The sequence below is a fragment of the Heloderma suspectum genome, chromosome 4 (assembly GCF_057233095.1).
Source record: "Heloderma suspectum isolate Gila_16-S chromosome 4, 16-S_ref, whole genome shotgun sequence".
Lineage (NCBI taxonomy): Eukaryota > Metazoa > Chordata > Lepidosauria > Squamata > Helodermatidae > Heloderma > Heloderma suspectum.
Window position 1 is genome coordinate 99,304,701 of NC_139461.1, and position 19,836 is coordinate 99,324,536.

Consider the following 19,836-nt stretch of genomic DNA (forward strand, 5'->3'; position numbering starts at 1 on the left):
TTGTCCACTTTTGTAGACAGAATGGTGGAGTAGATGCATATTTATGTTTCCCACATTTTAAAAAAATAGCTGGTAATCCTGAGCTTCTCACCTCCCTTTGTAGCATGTGCTATGCTACAGCTCATTGTTCAGTTTGTTTTCACACTAGATTTATTTCTTCTCCTATAGGCTTCTCTGACATAGTGAACCTACATTGTTCTTGTAGAATACGACTGTTGAACCTCTTTTAGCCTAAGGGCCAATTACAGAGATGCTTTTGGGGCCCACATTCCGGTGGTCAGTATGGATTAAGACAAAAAGGAAGCAGGCCCCAAATAGCAGCATATTTTAGCTTAAAGCTCTTCCTGCCAGCAAGAAAGCCTTAGGAGAGGCATTATTGTGAACCACCCAGAGAGCTTTGGCTATTGGGTGGTAGAGAAATGTAGTAAATAAATAAAACTAAAATAATAAATTCCAATGTTTTATCATTGAAAAAACCCCTCACTCAAAAGCCTGAGGTTGTATACAATGTCAGTCCTACTTAGAGTAGACCCATTGAAATGAATGGGATTTAAGTTAGTTATGACTAGCTTCAGTCTGTCATTTCAATTGGTTTACTCTAAGTGGGACTGATGTTGGATACAACCCCAGGAAACCGGCGGAGTCAGGGGAAGGGGGAACCCTGGAGGGCTGGATTGCTCCCCAGACATTCAATACCCCTGTTGTAGAAGATTGTTAAGATTTTAGATCACTGTGGTAGTGGTTGGCTTACAGGATCCCATACATAATCTGGCTGCATTCAGGCAGTGCTTGAGTTACAGGGGCCAGAGAACATATCTTCCCCCCTCCCCCTCCCCCCCTTACCTTTCATAATACCCCTTAGCTACTGATTTGAAGGCTATAGTGGGCATATTTGGGCTAAAATTGGGGAGTTAGAGGCTTGGGGTTATGGGTTTCATTAAGAGCACACAGACACACCCCAATAATTCAAGACCTGCATTCAGGACACATAGCTGAGGGACTGAAATCTGCTGCACATCTAAGACACTCTTGTCCTTTGCATCTGGACATCGCCCAGGTTCCCATCTTCCATTATGTGCCAGCCTGAAGTCTGTGCATGTTTGTTTCATAGAAGCTCCAGCACACAAGTTTGACAGTTCAGTCTTGCAGAGAAACTACTCAAACTCTAAGGTGGGGGTGGGCAACCTGCTCCACCTAATTTCAAAAGCCCTCTGCAGATGATCAGTTCAAACCTCTGGCAGACAGCAAGCTGTCCATCCCCCAGCATCCCTCTGGATGGGGAGGAAGAGAGGACAGAGGGGGTGGCCCTGCTCACCTTTGGTTCTGGCCCTGCCTATGGTTGGCAGACGGCCCCCAACAATTATTCCTGAAGGAATTTGGCCCTTGGCAGAAAGAAACCCATCAGCTCTTGCCCAGCATTCCCCAGTACAGCTGCTTATGCTCAGCTTAGTGGAAAATTCATGGGCATAACCAGAAGAATGGCAAAATGTTTGTCTGCCCTTAATTTGATGTAGAGGGCTAGTTTGGTCTGCTTCATGCACAGCCCCCGCCCCCCAACATGCACTCCTGAACCCTTAACTATTCTCTATCTACTCCAATCCCTTCAATGTTGAACATCACCCCCCGGGTAAATATTTCTGCTGAGCCAAATCAGGAGTGGACTGTTGTAAGTATTCTTGAATCCATCTCCCAAAGGGCTTTCCAAAGGGGGCACTGGAATGGTGTGGACAATTTTGCAGAGTGGAGGGAGGGAATGCATCTCCATAGTGCAGCATGGCAAGCCGTATACATGGAGGAAGGAGCAGAGGACTCCCCCATTCCATGCAGTCAGCAGATGGTGTGATATAAATGTAGGTGCTGTACATGTGATTGGAAGCCCTGATCATGCTTGGCTCCTAATTGTGGGAAAGAATCTTCATCTATAGAGTTGTATGCATGCATTGGCTGGGTTCACAAACACGCTAATGCACACTCAGTGGTTGAGTGTGGGTTGTTGAACTGTGGGTTGTTTGTTGAACCAACACATAGAGTGTGTTGTCCAAACCCAGGACATTTTCCATAGGGTGGCTTGTTAACCATGCAGTGTGGCTTGTTAACCAACCTGAACAACCCAACAACAAACCATCCATGGGTTCTCAAGGTGGCTTGTTCGAGAAAAATAAGCCGCACTGAATGGTTAACAAGCTGAACATGGATGCTTAGGGTGGGCGTGGGCAACCTCTGCTGAATGTGAAAGCTTAGTACAGAGGTGGGAAACTGGGGAGGGGAAGGGGCCAAATTTAACCCCTGGGGCCTCACGCTGCTGCTGAACATCAGCAGCCGCAAAATGTTTGGGAGTTCGCTACCATGTTTTGGCAGCAAATAGCAATGGTGCCCTTTTGGTGTCCAAAATTCAACAGCAGCAAGCCTGATTTTTTGCTACAAATGTGGTGGCAATAGGGAGGGCAGGAGGCAGTGGGGGCCACACCTAATGCTGGGGGGGAACATCCGGTCTGGCTTAGGGACAGGGGCAGTGTGGGAAGTCCTGGCCTTCCCTCCAACCATTTAGTGACTGCAGTTTGAAGGGGAGGAGAGAGCCTCCTTCACTCATTTAATTGCATATTTATTTATACTGAATGCATGGATAGGGACAGGGATCATGCCTGTTATCTGACTCCACAATGCCTGCATATTCAGCAGAAGGCATCAACAGAAGTTTGCATGCATACAACTGTAGGAACATGGGCTCTGTTATTTAAGCTTGGTAGTGAGACATTTTTTCCAGCTCCAACCACAAAGAAGAAATTAGCTTCGTTTGCCCTTAGTGACGCTGTCAAGTAGCCAGATCTGATTAGCTACATGGCACCACAACATTATCTTATTCATTTCATGACCTCTGATTGGGGCAACACATAGTGAAGAAAAGAAAAGTGAAACATACAGGATATGAACAAACAGAGAAGGCACAAAGATAGGGTCTTGGGGATGCACTCTTTGAAACACCAATTTTCACCTCAAAAGCACTGGACTTCAAAAATGCTGTCAAGCACTAGTAAATACGATGTATTTTGAATATTGATTCAAATTGTGCCAATATCTTTCTGAAACACTAGTGGGTGGAGCATTATACAATTTTCTCTTTGCTGCAGTATCAGAGTTTGTTTTGGCTACATGTTTCACATTGTTTTCCCCTTCTACCACCTCTGTTCCTCAGCTCCCTTGACAATTTTACCATCCCCACAAAAGGCAGGTGTTCCTGGAGTCTCTCATGATCCATTACCATTTCATTGTAAGATGAGTCCTTTGTAAAAACCATAGGCAAGAGCAAACGTTGAGGAAAGGGCATAACACATGCAGATTTGTCATAAGTTTTGTAATTACCTGTGTATTGTTCGAGGAATCCCAGTAGCATAAGGCATGAAGGAAACAGTGGCGGTTTGGCCCCAGGTGACCTTAAAAACTGTGGTGCATTGCATTGCGGGATCCTATTAATAATTAAACTATCTGTCACTTACCAACAACATACATTCCAAATTAAATTTAAGCAAAAGGGGGAGAAAAGATCATTTGGGACTAAATTAGCGAGCTTTGGAGAGAAATAAATAATAATCAAACATCTGTGTTCTAAATAGTACGTGCTTTATCAGACAAACAACTGTTACCGTCTCAGTATAAAATTGCTTGGGGAAAACACCGTAGCTGGAAAGCAAAGTGTCTGTTAGGGAAGGCGGGGGAAAAAGTTTGTTAACGAGCCAGGAAGTGATTGAAACTTGCCATGTGGCTATATTGCCTTTATTCCCCTAAGCATCTCTGTTCGCAGTATAAGCATGTTTGGTTTCGTATTGTACTTGGTGAGCTACACTGAAGCTCATAATGGCCTATAATCTCAGTGTAATGATGTACAGTTGTAACCCCAATGTTAAAATATTAAATACTTTAAATATATTAATGTTGGAGCTTTATTAAGATATTTAGTTTTCCAGCTGTTTTCATTGATGCTATTTATATTGTTTTATGGTATTTTATAGAAAGTCAGGATATAAAGTTTAATATAAACAGATACATAAATAAGCAGGGCTTTTATATTCTGTGCTATAGAAGGCCAAATCCCATACCCCAAACCTCAGGTTTTACACTCAGATCTCTTTAATTACATTTATAAGCCACCCCAGTATATAGGTTCAGGGCAGGAAGCTCATGGAAACTGAACATTTTTAAAAATGACTCATTTACTCAACCCCGCTTCTCCCTTCATGGCATCACAACATTGTTCTGAACTCAGTCGGTGTGTTACTGTAGTAGGTATGGATACATGGGAACATAGGAAGCTGCCTTACTGAGACAGACCATTGGTTCATCTAGATCATCTAGATCTAGATGAACCAATCTAGATCTTTTCATCTAGATCAGTATTTTGACACTGACTGGCAGAGCATCTCCAGGGTTTCAGCAGGAATTTATGCAGTCCCACCTGTAGATGCTGGGGATCGAACCTGGGACCTTTGGTATGCAAAGCAGGTACTCTGAGCCACAATCACTGAGCCACAACCTCTGCCTTTATGGTATCATAAGGCTGTATCTAATTGTGTCATTGCACCTTCCCCCTGCAGCCCCTCCATGCATGCCCCAAGTCTGCTGCAGAAGTATCCCAATACTCCAGAACAGATTTGGTGCATGCAGAGGGCTGCAATGGGGAGGAAAGGATGGGGAAGACCTGTGGCACGAGTGCATATTCGCTCACATGAGAGTTGGATCCAACCCATAACTGAGAGTCAGCTGTGGTGGCATACATGGGAAGGGACATGTTATTGGATGTCATGAAGGAGAAAGAAACAGGTATGCAGGGCACTGAACCTTTGCCACCTGGGCATTGGAATCTTTTGCAGATACTACTTGCATGTTTTCAAACATTACCTCCACAGAGGGGAACACACAAGTTCCAGTTTTGACTTGCCAAGGGAGAAAGGTAGACAACAGGGACTTCTATTGTGTTCCTTGCCTATTAGAACAACCCGAGCTGGTCCCAAGTTTTATTTGGAATATTATTCATTGAAGAACAAGAGCCAGGGTGACCATAACTTCAATCTTCAGCCTTCATCAAATATTTTTTTAAAAAAACCACTAAGATGGTGATTCACAAGCTGTTTACTTCAGCGTGCCCAGCAATCCCTAAAGGTCCGTGTTCAGTCAGAATGTTTCCCATGAGCATCACATTTTAAAGATTTTTCAGAAAGATTGCTTCTCCCTTTCTACATGGTGAGCACTTCTGGGACTTACTGCATTGGCTTCAATTGGACAATGCCAAATGTCCATGTCCGTAAATTGCTTTCTGCATCTCGCTGACAGTCACTCAGGCACTTCACACAAGTTTAGCCAAACACATTAACTGATGAGTTGTTTGTTGACCTCTTCCTGTGAAGGTTAAAAATGTAATGGTTGCATGGGAGTAGTGAACGAAGGACCAAAAAGGACAGTTTGTATGTATGTTCATATGTATTTAATATATTAAACCCTGCCCTTCAATATACAGATATTTTGAGGGTGACATAACAATATTGTTAGGTCTCCCATTAATGTATCACTGCCATATATAGGGATAAAATATTATCCACATTATTGTTGTAATAACATACATACTTCCATGGGAACATGCCCCATTAAACTCAGTGGGCTTACTTCCAAGTAGACATGCATAGGATTAAGTACAATAATAAATAACGTAAGGTGTTAATAGTTTCTTATCCTATTTCATAACTCCACACATTTTCTAGCTAACCTAATTCAGCTGCATTCATTCATCAGTTTCTCCCTTTTCAGACCTCTGGGCTGATGCTGAGATTATAGAATAAGTACAAAAGCCACTTAGATCATGCTTGTCTATCACTTTAGCTTAGTGTAAAGATGTCACATTTTTCACTTAAAAACCAGGACAATTTATTCTAAAATTCCCAATCCAGACATAATGATTACCTGTGAGGCATGTTTCAAGTGAATGCTTGTCACAAAAAGCTGGAGAAACATTGTTGCCCTCTGTCTTCCCCTGCTGTTCAGTTCCCAGATATGTCTGGAACGACCACACACAGCATAAGTGAAGTATCTGGTACAGCAAACAGAAAGCATTATAATAGTGATCTGAGGTGGTTGAGTGCCAACAGGACTGGGGATGAAACTTGGCCACTGAGAAGCAAGAGCAGGGATTAGCATTTAAGGGGGGGAGAAGCGGGCCCTCCCTCTCTGCCAAAAGAATAGGCCAGTGAGGACTAAGCATTCTTGGTAGCCTCCAGGAGTCATGATTGGAAAAGGGAAAAAAATGGAGAATTGGGGGTGGGGGAGTGGAATGCCCTATCTGAGCCTTTATTTATTATTTATTTATTTATTTATTTATTTATTTATTTATTAATCGCCCATCTGGCTGGTCACCCAGCCACTCTGGGTGATGTACAACAATAAAACAGTTTATACAATAAAATTCAACATTAAAAACATCACATTTCTAAAATTACCCTAGCCCACCCCAAATGCCTGCCTGAACAACCATGTTTTTAATGCGTGGCGGAAGCTCATTAAAGATCGGTCATGGTGGAGTTCCCTAGGGAGGGAGTTCTACAGAGTGGGGGCCACCACAGAAAAGGCCCTCTCCCTCCTCCTCACCAGCCTAGCTGCCCTGGCTGATGGGACAGAGAGAAGGCCATCCAAGGCTGATCTTGTTGAGCGGCCTGTCTGGTGTTGCTGGAGGTGCTTCTTGAGATAGGCTGGGCCGGAACCATATAGGGTTTTAAAGGTCAAAACCAACACCTTGAATTTGGCCCAGAAAACAACTGGTAGCCAGTGCAGCTCCTTCAGCACTGGAGTGATGTGATCTCGCCAGCAGCTGCCTTTAATCAGGTGAGCTTATAGAGCTTATATTCTGGGGAAAGACAGGACTTGATGGCTGACTGAAAAGGAGTAATTCTATAAGCAGGTGAAAATACTTTGCAACATTTTGTTGCAGTCATCATATCTATTCTCATCCTTGGGGGCAGTTGCTACCCCCACAAGTTCTATGATCATCCGAGGTGCCAAAAAAAAGATAACAAATAAATGTAGGCCAAGCGTTCCCAAAATTAATGAATATAGACTTATAAAAAGCGAAGATCAAGAAATCCTTAAAGAGACTTCTACGATACTTGGAAAAGTTTGCTTGTTTTGTTTTAATTTTATGGAGCACCCATGCTGCATAGGTAGCTGAATATACTGATGTGACTGCAGACTGGGATTCAGGCTACCTCTGGAGCAGGCTGCTGTCTGTCTACTCCTAAGGTAACTGTGTTAAAATATCCTATTCCAGCTGTAACACTTGTTTTACAAGAGCCCTGGTTTTGTCTGACACAATATGGAACAACATTTGTCATTCGTTATCAGGGGTGATATATTTGTTAGCCTGCAGAGAAACATCTGCTGTGCTTTAATCTCTAGTGTGCAGGCCAATATTCATAGTATACAGCTGCATAAAATCACAGTATTGGATGGTCCTGTCCAGCCTGACATGAAGGCGAGCTGGCAGGCAGACAGAAGCAGGTTTTATTATCTGCCTTTTACATATTTATTGACGTCAAATATTTCTGAGAATCCATATGTTACGGCTCTTTTTATGCATTGTTGTTCTGCCGTGACAGGCCATTGACATCCAAATGAGAAATTTACGTTACATATTTAATATGGACATCTGAATGATTATCAAATCTATAGAAGCCAAGCCTGCCCAATCACCCCTAAATAATGGATGAGAAGTGGATGTGACTCAATTTGTTTGGTATAAAACCTAGACGACCCCTGTCTCCCTTTTCATCACTACAGCACTGTCATTATTTGCTTCTATTCATCTCACTTGGCATCACTCAATAAAATCTGTGCATGATAAAGAGAATAACCTTGGTCAACGGTGAAAAGGGAGGGGGGACAGTTGAGTGATCATTTGCTTCAGCCATAGGTGCAGGCCTTTGAGGTACACTAACACATTTCTGACTTCCAAGTTTCCCAAGTCCTATGGCAGCTAAAATGCAGTGCTAATAATATACAAAACACAGAAATTATATTGTGGTGGGCTTGGAACGCAAAAAAGGGAAGTAACCAGACTACTGTTTTACAGTTTTCTGGTCATCCTTCATTCATTCATATCTTTATAAGCTGACTTTCTGGACCAAGCCAATTCATTATAAGATAGACATAATTTATAGGTTTATAGAGAATTTAAAAGATTATTTTAAAGCAGAAATACCAGCTTAACAGAGAGTTGTCAAACTATATTCTGTAAACTGCCACCTTAGCAGTTTTCGGGTGCAATCTTTTGCATGTTTGGACAGAAAAAAAAACCTCCTACAACTCCCAACATTCTAGCTGGGGAATGCTCGGAATTGTTGGAGTTCTTCCAATCTAAACGTGCATAGAATTGTACCCTTAACATGTACTTCCTGTTTCCCTAAAGAACACAGACCTCCTGTCCCTCCATCATGTTCTCCCCCCTCAGCAGTGACTGGGCTTGGTGTGGAATTCACCATGAGATGAAAGGAGCAGAAGTATAAAATAAGTAACCGCAGTGTGATCACAGCTTGTATTCACACACCCCTTCCTTGTTCACACAACTCATTAGCTACTTCATCATGTCCACACGCACAGCAGTGTGTGGTTCAGCTACACTCATTCCCTTCACTTTTCCACTAGGTGCGGAATTCATATAGGGAAGTTCATAGGGCAAATCAATGTTGATTTGCACATCTCAAATTCCTTTGCATCATTTTTCTGTCAATATAATGGGAGCACCAATATGGTGTGGTGGATAGACTGCTGGACTTATGAGACCTGGGTTCATATCCCCACTTAACCATCAGGTTTGCTGGGTCTTTGAATCCAATGTACCTCACATGGTTGTTGTCAGGTGCAAATATGGAGAAACCCATGTACACCACTTTAAGGTCTTCAGAAAGAAGACAATATACACATGTTATAAATAAAACAAATACATAATATTAATCTTCTCATGTGACTAATATCCACAATGACTAAAAGATTGTTCATTGCAAGTATCTGCAAATCACATGATGATTTATGCTAGTAGTCCATATGGGTACCTATACATTTCTTAAAGTATGAAAAAAAATGAAAAAAAAGAACCCAAGAATCTACCCTGATGCTTGGAATTCCATATAGACAAGTAGGATCTGTAACAAAATGTTGCACCTCACCTTCTAATTGCATGCTCCTGTTCAGGGTGCCACCCATGCACTGTTGCATGATATACCATTCCATCCCACTTTTCCATCCCCCCCCCCCACACACACACACACTGTGGCCACTAAGCATGCTCAGTTCACATTTAGTTGTTTTGGTGAATTTATTTTTGGTACTAAGTTCCACAAACCTTGGGTCTCCCCAGAGCACACTGATAGCTCCATCTTGTTTATTTGTTTATTATTACATAATTTCCGTCCCTCACCTTCAACATAAATTCATGTTCCCAAGTCAGCCAACAAAGTAGTAAGAAACATTAAAAGTACAACAAACAAATAAACGAACAATACAAACACAGACAAACTAAAACAGCAGCTATCTCAGTGGAATAGTCTCACTTTTTCCTCAGCAACCCCTTTTTGGCTATAAGTTTTTCAGCACTCATTAGCCAAGTTTGCTATTAGAGGGTGTGATATGGCTTGCAATAGATAATACAGATGCTCTAGCAAATATTTGACTCTATCTAGGGTCCAGGAAGTAGTTCTTCCCAGTTTTCTGTATACATTCCGATACTCTGCTGCTGGGATTTTCAGAGACAGTGGCTTATCCTACAGTGGCTTGAAAATATTTTAGCATGGATATAACAGAGGGTACATATAGTGAGAAATGTTTCCATATTTGATCTACATTCAATGAAATGTCCAAGCTGTCTTGACTGTGAGGGTGTGAGAAACAGTTGTATGAGCAGCCACAAGGCGTAATAAAATGCCACTGCTAGGACCTGCAAGCTAAGGGGATAGCTGTTTTGTTTTGTTTATAATTAAAAAGTAAATAAATAGATTTATTTATTTCTATTTATTATAAATAGAATATGTCAATATTTCAATATTCAATATTTACTATTTATTTATTTATAAATAGATACAATATACAAAACAATGCAATATCATAATTTCAGTTGAAAGCCAAAGAGATCAATGTGCTTATGTGGGGAACATATAATAGGAAACACTGGTCTGCGACCAATGCATTAGAAGAAGAAAAAAACCTTGCATAGGAATCTACAAAACTGTTCAAATAAGTAATATGCAAGTAGAGCTTCATACCTTCATTTTATTTATTGAACTGGTTTTCTCCATGTTTCTCAGAGATTCCTTAGTTCAAAACATCTACAATGAGATGAATAAAATGGACCTTCATTAAGACTTCACTGATGCATATCATCAATTTTTCTGTTCCTATCTCTTTATCTCTGTAATGGGAGTAATTAAAAACATATACAGGGTGATTCATTCTCTTAGCCCATAGTAGCTTGACTCATAGTGGGATGTAAACTTGGGAGGAATACAGTCCTCCAGTGGATTTTCTGTTCAGCCCTTCAAAAGGCCGACAGCCTAATCATACAATTCTTCTCAGTGCCCAAAACAGCTGAACTGATCAGCAAAGACAGAACCGTGTTGGTTTTTTGTTTGGCTTTGTAGTCTAGGCCGCAAATGCACATGGAAGGCTATATGGAAGATGAGGTCAAGTGAAAGACCGTGTTTCTCCAATGACAATTTTGAAACCCTTCCAAAAGCTGTGCAACTATGCCCTGGGCTGTATTGAAATAAAGGGCATTTAGCCTTTTCACTTCATTATGTCTAGTAATCTTTACACTTTTAAAAAGAAGAAGCATTTAGCAGGATGTATTACTTATTTTTCTTTAAAATCTGCTGTCACAAAAACTCTTGCCATGACCTGTCCTTTATTAACACAGGCAGTATGCTGTTTCTGAAGCCAATGTCTGGCAGGCATGGTGTGGATACCCCTACATAAGAGGTATCATTAGAGCCCTGCCTACATAATGCATGTCATCCAATCAGGCAGACAGCATATAGTGCAGCTAGGGATGAATGGACTCACTGGAGTCCATGCTCAGGGGGCACCCAAGCAGCCACCGCTGCCACTCACCCACACAAGCCAGGTTGCACAAGCCTCTGGAGGGCTCAGAGAGCTGTCTGGGAGCATGCCGCAGCTGCCCACTCCTCCACGCGCACCGCCATCTTTTACTCTTGATGAGGCTGTTACAGTGGCTGTGAAGGGCCACATCCACAACAGCAGAGGCCTCTAATGTTGTGGAAAAGGTGCTTTATGGCTGCCGTTGTGCAGAACAGTAAATATATGAAAATGCAGAGCTCCATCTTGCATAAAAGATGGCGGCTTGAAAGGAGGACGGGCAGCTGCTGGGCGTGAGTGGATGGGTCCAGTAAGTCCCGGCCACCTGCACAGCTCAGTGGACAGGGACAGCATGGATTCAGGAGGGGGGACAAGTGGGGGAGGGAGTCTGACAGACTCCTGGACCCAGTCAGGTGCCCACCCCATCCCTAAGTACAGCCTTCCCCAAGCCAGTGCCCTCCAGATGCATTGGACTACAACTCCCATCATTCCCAGCCACTGGGAATGGTGGGAGTTGCAGTCCAACACAGCTGCAGGGCACTGGTTTGGAGAAGGCTGATGCAGCTTCTGGCTAGAGTTACAGGACCTTGGATAGCTCCAAGCAGTTAACTTGATCAAATATAAGGCATCCTTCCCCAACTTGGTGCCCTCTAGAAGTTTGGAACTACAACTCCCAGCTTTCCTGACCATTGGCCATGTTGGCTGGGGCTTATGGGAGTTGGAGTCCAAAGCATCTGGAGGGAACTGGGTTGGGGAAAGCAGCGGTCAGGTCTAGAGCTAAACTGGGCACTTTTACCCCTCTTGGGCCACATCACCCCTCCCAGACTCTGCCCTCCCCTGCCTGAAGAGTAGAGGCTTCTGTGTTCTGATCTGGAGCCAAGCACTCTCTCATCTCTCAGTCAGCTCCTGTTTTGTGACACCTGCACTAATGAGCAGGAGCCAGAGAGTATGAGGCCCCTGGTATAAAGGGAACCTGTTGGTCATGAAAATCTAGCTCAGGGCATGTTGTCTTAGGCAGCCAGGTTCAGAGGCACCTGGCTGCCAGGTTCTAGCTCGGTTCCAGGGCCTGTGCCTGGCACCTCTGTGGCATGCACTACCCACCTTTCTGATCCATTCTGGTCCCTCCTCTTTTGTTTCATAATGCTGGCTGCAGCCTGCAGCTCTGAGTCATGAGATTATGGTGCTTTTTGTTGTACTAACTGCTTTCTGGATATTTCTCATGCACCTCTGGAATCTGGAGTTCTCTGGAATCTGGAGAATCTGGAATCTGAATCATACCAGATTCAGTATGATCCAGTATCTCCTAGGTACTGGATCATCCCGGTAGCCCCTCAAGGCAGGGGGATGGAAACCAGCAGCTTAGGAACAATACCCCTCTGCACCCAGGGAGCCAATCCTTCCAGCACTTTGAAATCTGTTTCTTCCAGCATCTTCAATGGCACCTTTGAAAATAAAAGGTTTTAGCTTTGGTGGCTCCCGTGGCTACACTAGTTTAACCCAACAATGGAGGAACTCTGTTGGCATATTCACAAATAACATGGCAAGATCAGATTCAAAGGCTCTCCTTTCACAAGTGGGGAATTGTTTGAAATCATATGTCATAGTTATTGAGTGAGCAGTTGGATCAGTTCCCTGGCTCTTTGAATCCCTGTGATTTGTGCTGTAAAGCTATTACTGGCAATAAAGAACCCATGCCTATATGTTAATCAGGTTGAAGATGGCAGCTGTTCCACATCAAGAGGATTTTAAGACAAAAGCAGAATAAAGCGCATGGCTGGCAAGACAGGGAAAGGAAAATGCTATTCTTTGTCACAGGTTAAAATCAATTGTGATGATTTAAACTATTCTAATGAAGACATTAATATACCCTGAATAGAACATTTCAATGGTGACTGTGAATTATTGATATAATCAGCTTCAGGATTAGCTGTGTGCCTTGAATAGCTCTGATTCCTTTTCTTTCCAAAATCTTCAGTGTGGGAATAATATAATGTATTTTGCTATGTGATACTAAGTGGAATAATATAATTAAACCATATAGATTTTGTGAGATTGAAAAAAATAGTGCTCTTTGTATAGAATAAATTGTGGGAAGACTAGAGCAAAATATCAACCATTTTTCTGGTGTGTTCTGCTAGATTGTGATAAAGCAAATAATAATGGATATTATGGACAAGGGTGAGCATTCAAAAAGGAGGGCTCAAAAATGCAACACCCCACCCCACACACTTGAGTATTTGTGACCTATTTCTGGTCAAGGTATATTTGAGCCTCCATTGGACTCAAAATCAGTGGTGCCATCAGGTCAGAACTTTGGGGAAGATGCCCAGGGTCCCACACAGCAGAATAGGCAGGAGGGCCTCCAAATTAGGGATGTCCATTGTTGGGAAATCTGGTTCTTTTTTGGCTCGATGGAGGTCTGTGGTGCGTACAACTCACTATGAATCTACAAGCCAAGCTGTGGGCTGTTCCCCGAACTCTGGGAACTTCTTTGTACATTTTGGGGGGAAGGCTCCCCACTTTGTGCCAAGTTCTGAGCAATTTGCATAAATTACAGCTGAAATTGCACAAATTGTACAAATTTGGCTATAATTTGCATAAATGTGTCTGTAATTTTCACAAGTTGCTCAGAAATCTGCACAAATTGCAGAACCTTCCCCCCAAATGTGCAAAATTCCCAGAATATCCATAAACTGGCCTGATTTGGTGCACATCAAGTGGGAACCAAAACTACATCGGGGGGGGGGGCAAGCCTAGGAAAACTCATTAAACCCCACCACCCTCTCCAATGGATTTATCTTACATCCCTACTCCAAACACAGTAAGGCTGGCTTACCATATGTTGAAGTAAACGATGCCTGCACATTACCATCTAAAGAAGGTGGGTGCAAGACAATTCAATCCAGAGTAAAACTACATAATTGTACACAGGGCCAGATGAAGGCCATGATGAGAACTGGGGATAGCTGTCTGTAGTGAGCCCCACACTCTTCCTCCAACACTGAAGTCACTCAAGACAGCTGTGCATACACAGGCACAGGCACAATCAGCAATGAATAATAATAATAATAATGAAAAAACCATGTACTACTAAAATAAGCAGTAAATCATCTTCTGTGCTTTCCTGGAAGCAAAAGACTAATATCTCCTCCATGACAGAGAACTTAAATATAAACACAAGCTTCCTCTTTTATAGCATATAGCACAGAGACACAAAAAGCATAAAACACACATTGATTGAAGCACTCTCTCACATCTCAGTGCATATACATGCCGGAAAGAGAGACAGATTGGCTGTTATGTCTGAATGAGACAAACAGGACAGAGCCATACACAGCCAGGACTGGCTCAGGACATTTTACTGCCTGAGGAGGACCGCCAAACGCCTCCCATTTCTCACTGGATTATCAGGGCCAGTCACTACCTCTCAGCCTAACCTACTTCAGAGGATTGTTGTGAGGATAATCTTTAGCTGTAGGCTGATAGCCAGAACATAAGTGTAAAAAAAAAAAAAAGTAAATAACTATACAAGAAAAATATATTTGTCTTACAACATAGCATGCAAAATAGAGATCTCTGCATTGCATTATAGTGTGCACTCATTTATATGCATATGCTCTCGAGGCAAGATGCATCCAGTACCCCTCTTGGAAATTTATATTATAGAGATCCTAGTGAGGGATTCTGTAAATTGACACCAGCTCTTATAATTCATATTAAACATTAAAAATGTGGGGTGTGTGGGGGGGGAGACACCATCCTCCTGCTTCTCATATCCTGCTGGTCATTCCAAAATGAATGGACTCTCACCATGAAGAAATCCAACGGAGGACCTCCTCTATAGCAGCATCCAACCTCTGGAATACCCTCCCTCGTGCAGTTTGGGAGGCAGAAAATGTGACATCTTTTAAACACCTCCTGAAAACGCCCCATTTTCACCCAGGATTTCACTGAGCTGTAACTGCTGATGCATTCTACTTTGCTTTTATGTGGTACTTTTACACTTGTAAAAGCTTTATATTATGTTAAGTTGTATTTTATGGTTTTAATTGTTGTGAACTGCCCAGAGAGCCTCAGGGATTGGGCAGTAGCGAAATATATATGTCCCTCCGATATGCCTCTATCTTCTGCATAAACATCAACACAAAGAAGCTTTATAAACTGCAAAGACAACAAGAGCCTTGTGGCACCTTAAAAACGAACACATTTTTTTCTGGTATAAGCTTTTGTGGACTATAACCCACTTCATCAGATACATGGGACAGAATCCAATGGGGCACTTCCGGCCCTGCCTATTCTCAGCTGCCCCACCAACTGCATTGCAGGTTAGGGGCTTTCCCTAGAAAGCGCTAAATCTCCCTTGAGCAAGTTCTGGGCCCGCTTGCGCAATGCAATTGGTGGGACCCACTGCTTGCAGAAGGGAATTGGCAGGGCAGAAAGGAATCAGTGGGGGTGTACGTGCCCCATTGGATTCTGCCCATAGAGCATTAGGAGGATTTTCAGGTTTATGTAAGTACATGTGGTGGTCAGGGCAGGTGTTGTAAACAATGAGGTCAGAGAGCAATCAAATGCAGAAAGTATTTGATGAAGGAAAGTATCTTTCTGATGTCACTGTTTACAATTCCCCCACCCCACCCCTCATATGTACTCTCTGTACACCTGAACATCTATTTAATACTCCATGCATTTAATGAAGTGGACTGTAGTCTACAAAAGCTTATGCCAGAATAAATTTGTTAGTCTTCAAGGTGCCACAAGACTCTTCGTTGCTTCATTTTTGCTGCAGTAGACTAACACGGACGCTGGAGTTTATTAACATAACAGTTTTACTCTATATATGTCTACTGAGAAGTAAGTACCACTATGTTCAATGAGGTTTACTCCTAAGTAAGAATACATAGAAATGCAGCCTAAATCTCTTTGCCCCCCCCCCCCCCGCTCTCCTTACTTCAGGCTACTGCTGTAAGGCACAGGAATAACACAAGGATCAAGAAACCTGGGATGAAATGCAAACCACACTTACATTCTATGGAGCAGGTGTGTTGCTGTTTTCCTGCTGCAGTGGGGGGGGGGGAGATGCACCGATGGATAGCTGCCTGGGCAGGGGAACACCTCTGCCAGCAAAAAGCTCACAAACACCACCATTTCAAATTCCCCACATGCATTCCTACACAGCTTCCTGGGAAGAAATGACAGAGCTGAATGACCAATGAGAGACCTAGACTGGTTGGCAGTATTACTCTTAAGGTGGAACAGCTGAGCTCAGAGAGAACAAACAGGATGTAAGTAAAAAGAGTGCAATCTCTACATGTCTGCTTAGAGAAGTCCCTGAGCTAAATGAGGCTTACTCACCTGTAAAAACATTTATCCTGTGTCCTTTTACCTGGAACTAAAGCCCATTTAGCTCAGGGACTTACTTCTCTGAGTAGACATGTAGAGAGTTTCATTGTTACTTATGCAAACATTCTCCTTGCCCTCAGCTTCATAGCCCCCTGACTGTGTTTCCCTAAAATAATAATACAAGCCACCAGCAGGATAGATAACAACTCTGGACTATACTGCAGTGGTATCATACACTACTCTCCCTCCCAGCAATATGGCTATAATAACCATGGGCTGCTTTGTGGGGTAGTCAAACTCAGCCACAGTGCCTCCCTCCCCCTCTCCCCAATCCCCCCCCCCCTCACTCACACACACACTATGGGTATGATGGCAGACTTTATTTACAATGGCAGGGGTTTAATATGGTTAAAAAAATGGGGGGAAAGACATATTTTGCCTGAAATACAATTCAGGTTGATGCTGAAGCCATTTTTATTCACCTCAGCATTTGTTGGTTTATAACACCTGTCTTATGATTTTTTTAATATGTGGCTGCTGGCTTTATTGGTTTTATTGCATAGTGATTGTTTTAGCCTACTTTGTATTTGCATTGTAATTTTAGTATTGTAAGCCACCTGGATATGTTGTACATGACAGGCAGTATCATAATAATAATAATAATAATAATAACAATAACAATAATAATAATCATCTCCTTGGAAAATTAAATTGAGGATTGCTAACTATGTTGCTTCCACCAGCTACATACGTATATCAATAGTTTCATTGTTTAAAATGGATAATGGTCCCTCTTCTGTCCCTTTCTGCTTCTGATATGTGCAGCAGCAGAGCCTGCTTTGAGGTGCTCCTCAGCAAAGTGGCCTTTGACTGGCCCACTGACATAGGGATGACAGGGTTCATTCTTATATGGGCAGGCAAACAAGCACTTGGTGAGCTTACCTAGTGATGGGCTCTGATAAAACCACCATGGTCACAATTTGCTTTATGTTTTTTTTATTTATTACATTTATATCCCACCTTTCTTCCATTGTGAAGCCCAAGATGGCTACATGTGGTTTCCAGGTGGTCTCTCTTCCAAGCTCTGACCAGACCAAGCCCTGCTTAGCTTCAGCAAGGTGGCTGCCTCATGTGCCTTCAGACCACGGCCTTAATATCTTTCTTTTTAATTATTACATGGATATTTAATACCTAGGGAAGTGGACCTCTACCAAACTTCATGTTTCAGTGTGAACCTGTCCTGCACAAATGGCAAATGACTCCTAGATTACAACTGCTGCCTTTTTTGCATGGGAAATCAAAGAAACTTATGATAATAAATTTAGTACGAAGAGAAATGGCTAGCCCTAAAACTTTTGTAAGTATGAAAGTCACAAACATACTGACTTTAAAAGGTATCTTTTTAAATTATCAGCTTTGTGTGGGGGGGTAGACACAGAGTATCCCTTCTGTGAATGGTAGAGCTCCTTCCATTCATAGAAGGGTCTGAGATTCAGTGGAAGCTCCTACTGGAGGAAGGTGGGGAGAGGGGGGAGGCAGTCTTTGCCAATTCCCCCTTCCCCCTGCACCACCTCCCAGGCTCTTCCAGAGGGTGCCCTAAACTTCCAGAGCACCTTTTCAGGGGCCACATTGGACTGCAGATGGAAGGAGGTATCAGCAAAAATTACCACCACCACCATGCCTCCAGCAACTGTGACTCATGACTGGAGTTCTTTTCTCAGGAACTCTGGATCCAACCCAAAGAGTTTTCGAAGCTAGAACTTGCTCAGTAGTACTTAATATTCAGATTCTCAGGTCTGTGTTGCCCCAGGATTGACATCCCTAATCTCAGACAGGACAGGTGTGCCCCAGGTTTTTGTGTTTGAGGTGTGTATGTGTGAATGGGACAGCTCTGCTTGTGCAGAGTTCTCTATGCATATCTAATATGTTTGTTGCCTTATCCATTTATTTTTATGACTTGTGTGGTTGTTTTTTTCAACTGAATATTTTGAAGGCTATAAATGGTTAAAAAAACCAGGTGCAGCAGAAGGGGGGAGAATAGCATTATATAGTCATAAATGTATACACCTGAACGGGACAGAAATTCAACTAAGTATGCATGGTAGCCCTACAGCACCTGGATAAAAATAAAGATAGAAAGAAAGAAAGCAATATTGTTGTCAGAGTCTACTACAAACCACTATGCCAAGGTGAGGATGTGGATGTTGCTTTCCTGAAAGAAATGTTTCAGGAAAGCACAAAACAGTGCTTCAGCTACCCTGATATCTGCTGGGGAACAAATGCATGGAGTCTCCAACACATTTCTGACATTGCTGGCTGATAAGTTCCTCTTTCAGAAGGGGGAAGAAGGAATGAGAAGACTGGCTATCCTTGACAATCTTAACCAATAGGGAAGAGTAGGGATGTCAGAGAATTTCACCACGAATCTTGGGGAGGCCGAATGCCAGCTCATTCAGCCCCCCAAAATTGGTGGCGAAACGGTCTGCCACCCCCCCGCCACCCCCCGGGACGGGACTTACCTTCGGCGAATCTTCCTGGCGGCGGCAGCTCTGGCGGTGGTGCGGCGGCGGTGGCAGCTGCGGCGGCCGGTCTTCCGACCAGCTGCCGCCGCCGCCATTTCCAGTTAAAAAAACAAACAAACAAAAAAAGTGATAGGCTATGTAAAGATTTACGTAGCCTATCACGGCTAGATTTTTAAAAAACACTGTGATAGGCTACGTAAATGTTTACGTAGCCTATCACGGCTGATTTAAAAGAAAAAGAAAAAACCGCACGTACGCAAATGGCGGCGCCCATGGGCGCTGCCATTTGCATTCCTTACTTTGGCATGCCTTAGTCTACATAAACATTTGCGTAGACTAAGACAGCGAAAATAAGGGGAACGCAAATAGCGTAGATGTGCCCATAGACTTATACGCAAAATAGAGCTGTGAATCTTGCGTATAAGCCTATGGATACATAGACTTATATGAAAGATTCATGGCTCTATTTGCATATAAGTCTATAGGCACATCCTGCCGACTGCTTTTTTTTTTTTTTTTAAGAAATGGTGATTGGCAGGGAGGAGGTGAATGGCTCTGGCCGGCAGGCAGCAAGGTAAGTGGCCCCCAAGCCACACACACCCTGGAATCCTCGCGGAGCGAAGCCACTCCAGAGGCTTCCGGGGGGGGGGAGGAACAGATCCCCCCCATGGATTCCCCACCGGAACGGACAGTGGGGAATCTGTACATCCCTAAAGGTAATACTCAAACTTGCACCTCAGATTTCAGGAAAGCTGATTTTATAAGTTCAGTGAAAGGCCAAGTAGGATTCCATGGCTAAACATACTAATGGGGAAAGGAGATCAAAATGGGAGGGGGTTCCTGAAGGAGATAC

At 43.0% G+C, this 19,836-nt stretch overlaps 1 long non-coding RNA gene across 1 annotated transcript; it reads right to left on the reverse strand.

Moving 5' to 3' along the window:
• Positions 1–3,756: 3,756 nt before the first annotated feature.
• LOC146347185 (uncharacterized) lies at positions 3,757–16,305 on the reverse strand. Its single transcript, XR_014789857.1, has 4 exons — positions 16,145–16,305; positions 10,293–10,355; positions 5,950–6,043; positions 3,757–5,391 (listed from the first exon to the last, which is right to left on the reverse strand). It is a non-coding gene; the product is annotated as an uncharacterized LOC146347185 (long non-coding RNA).
• Between the last annotated feature and the right edge of the window lie 3,531 nt (positions 16,306–19,836).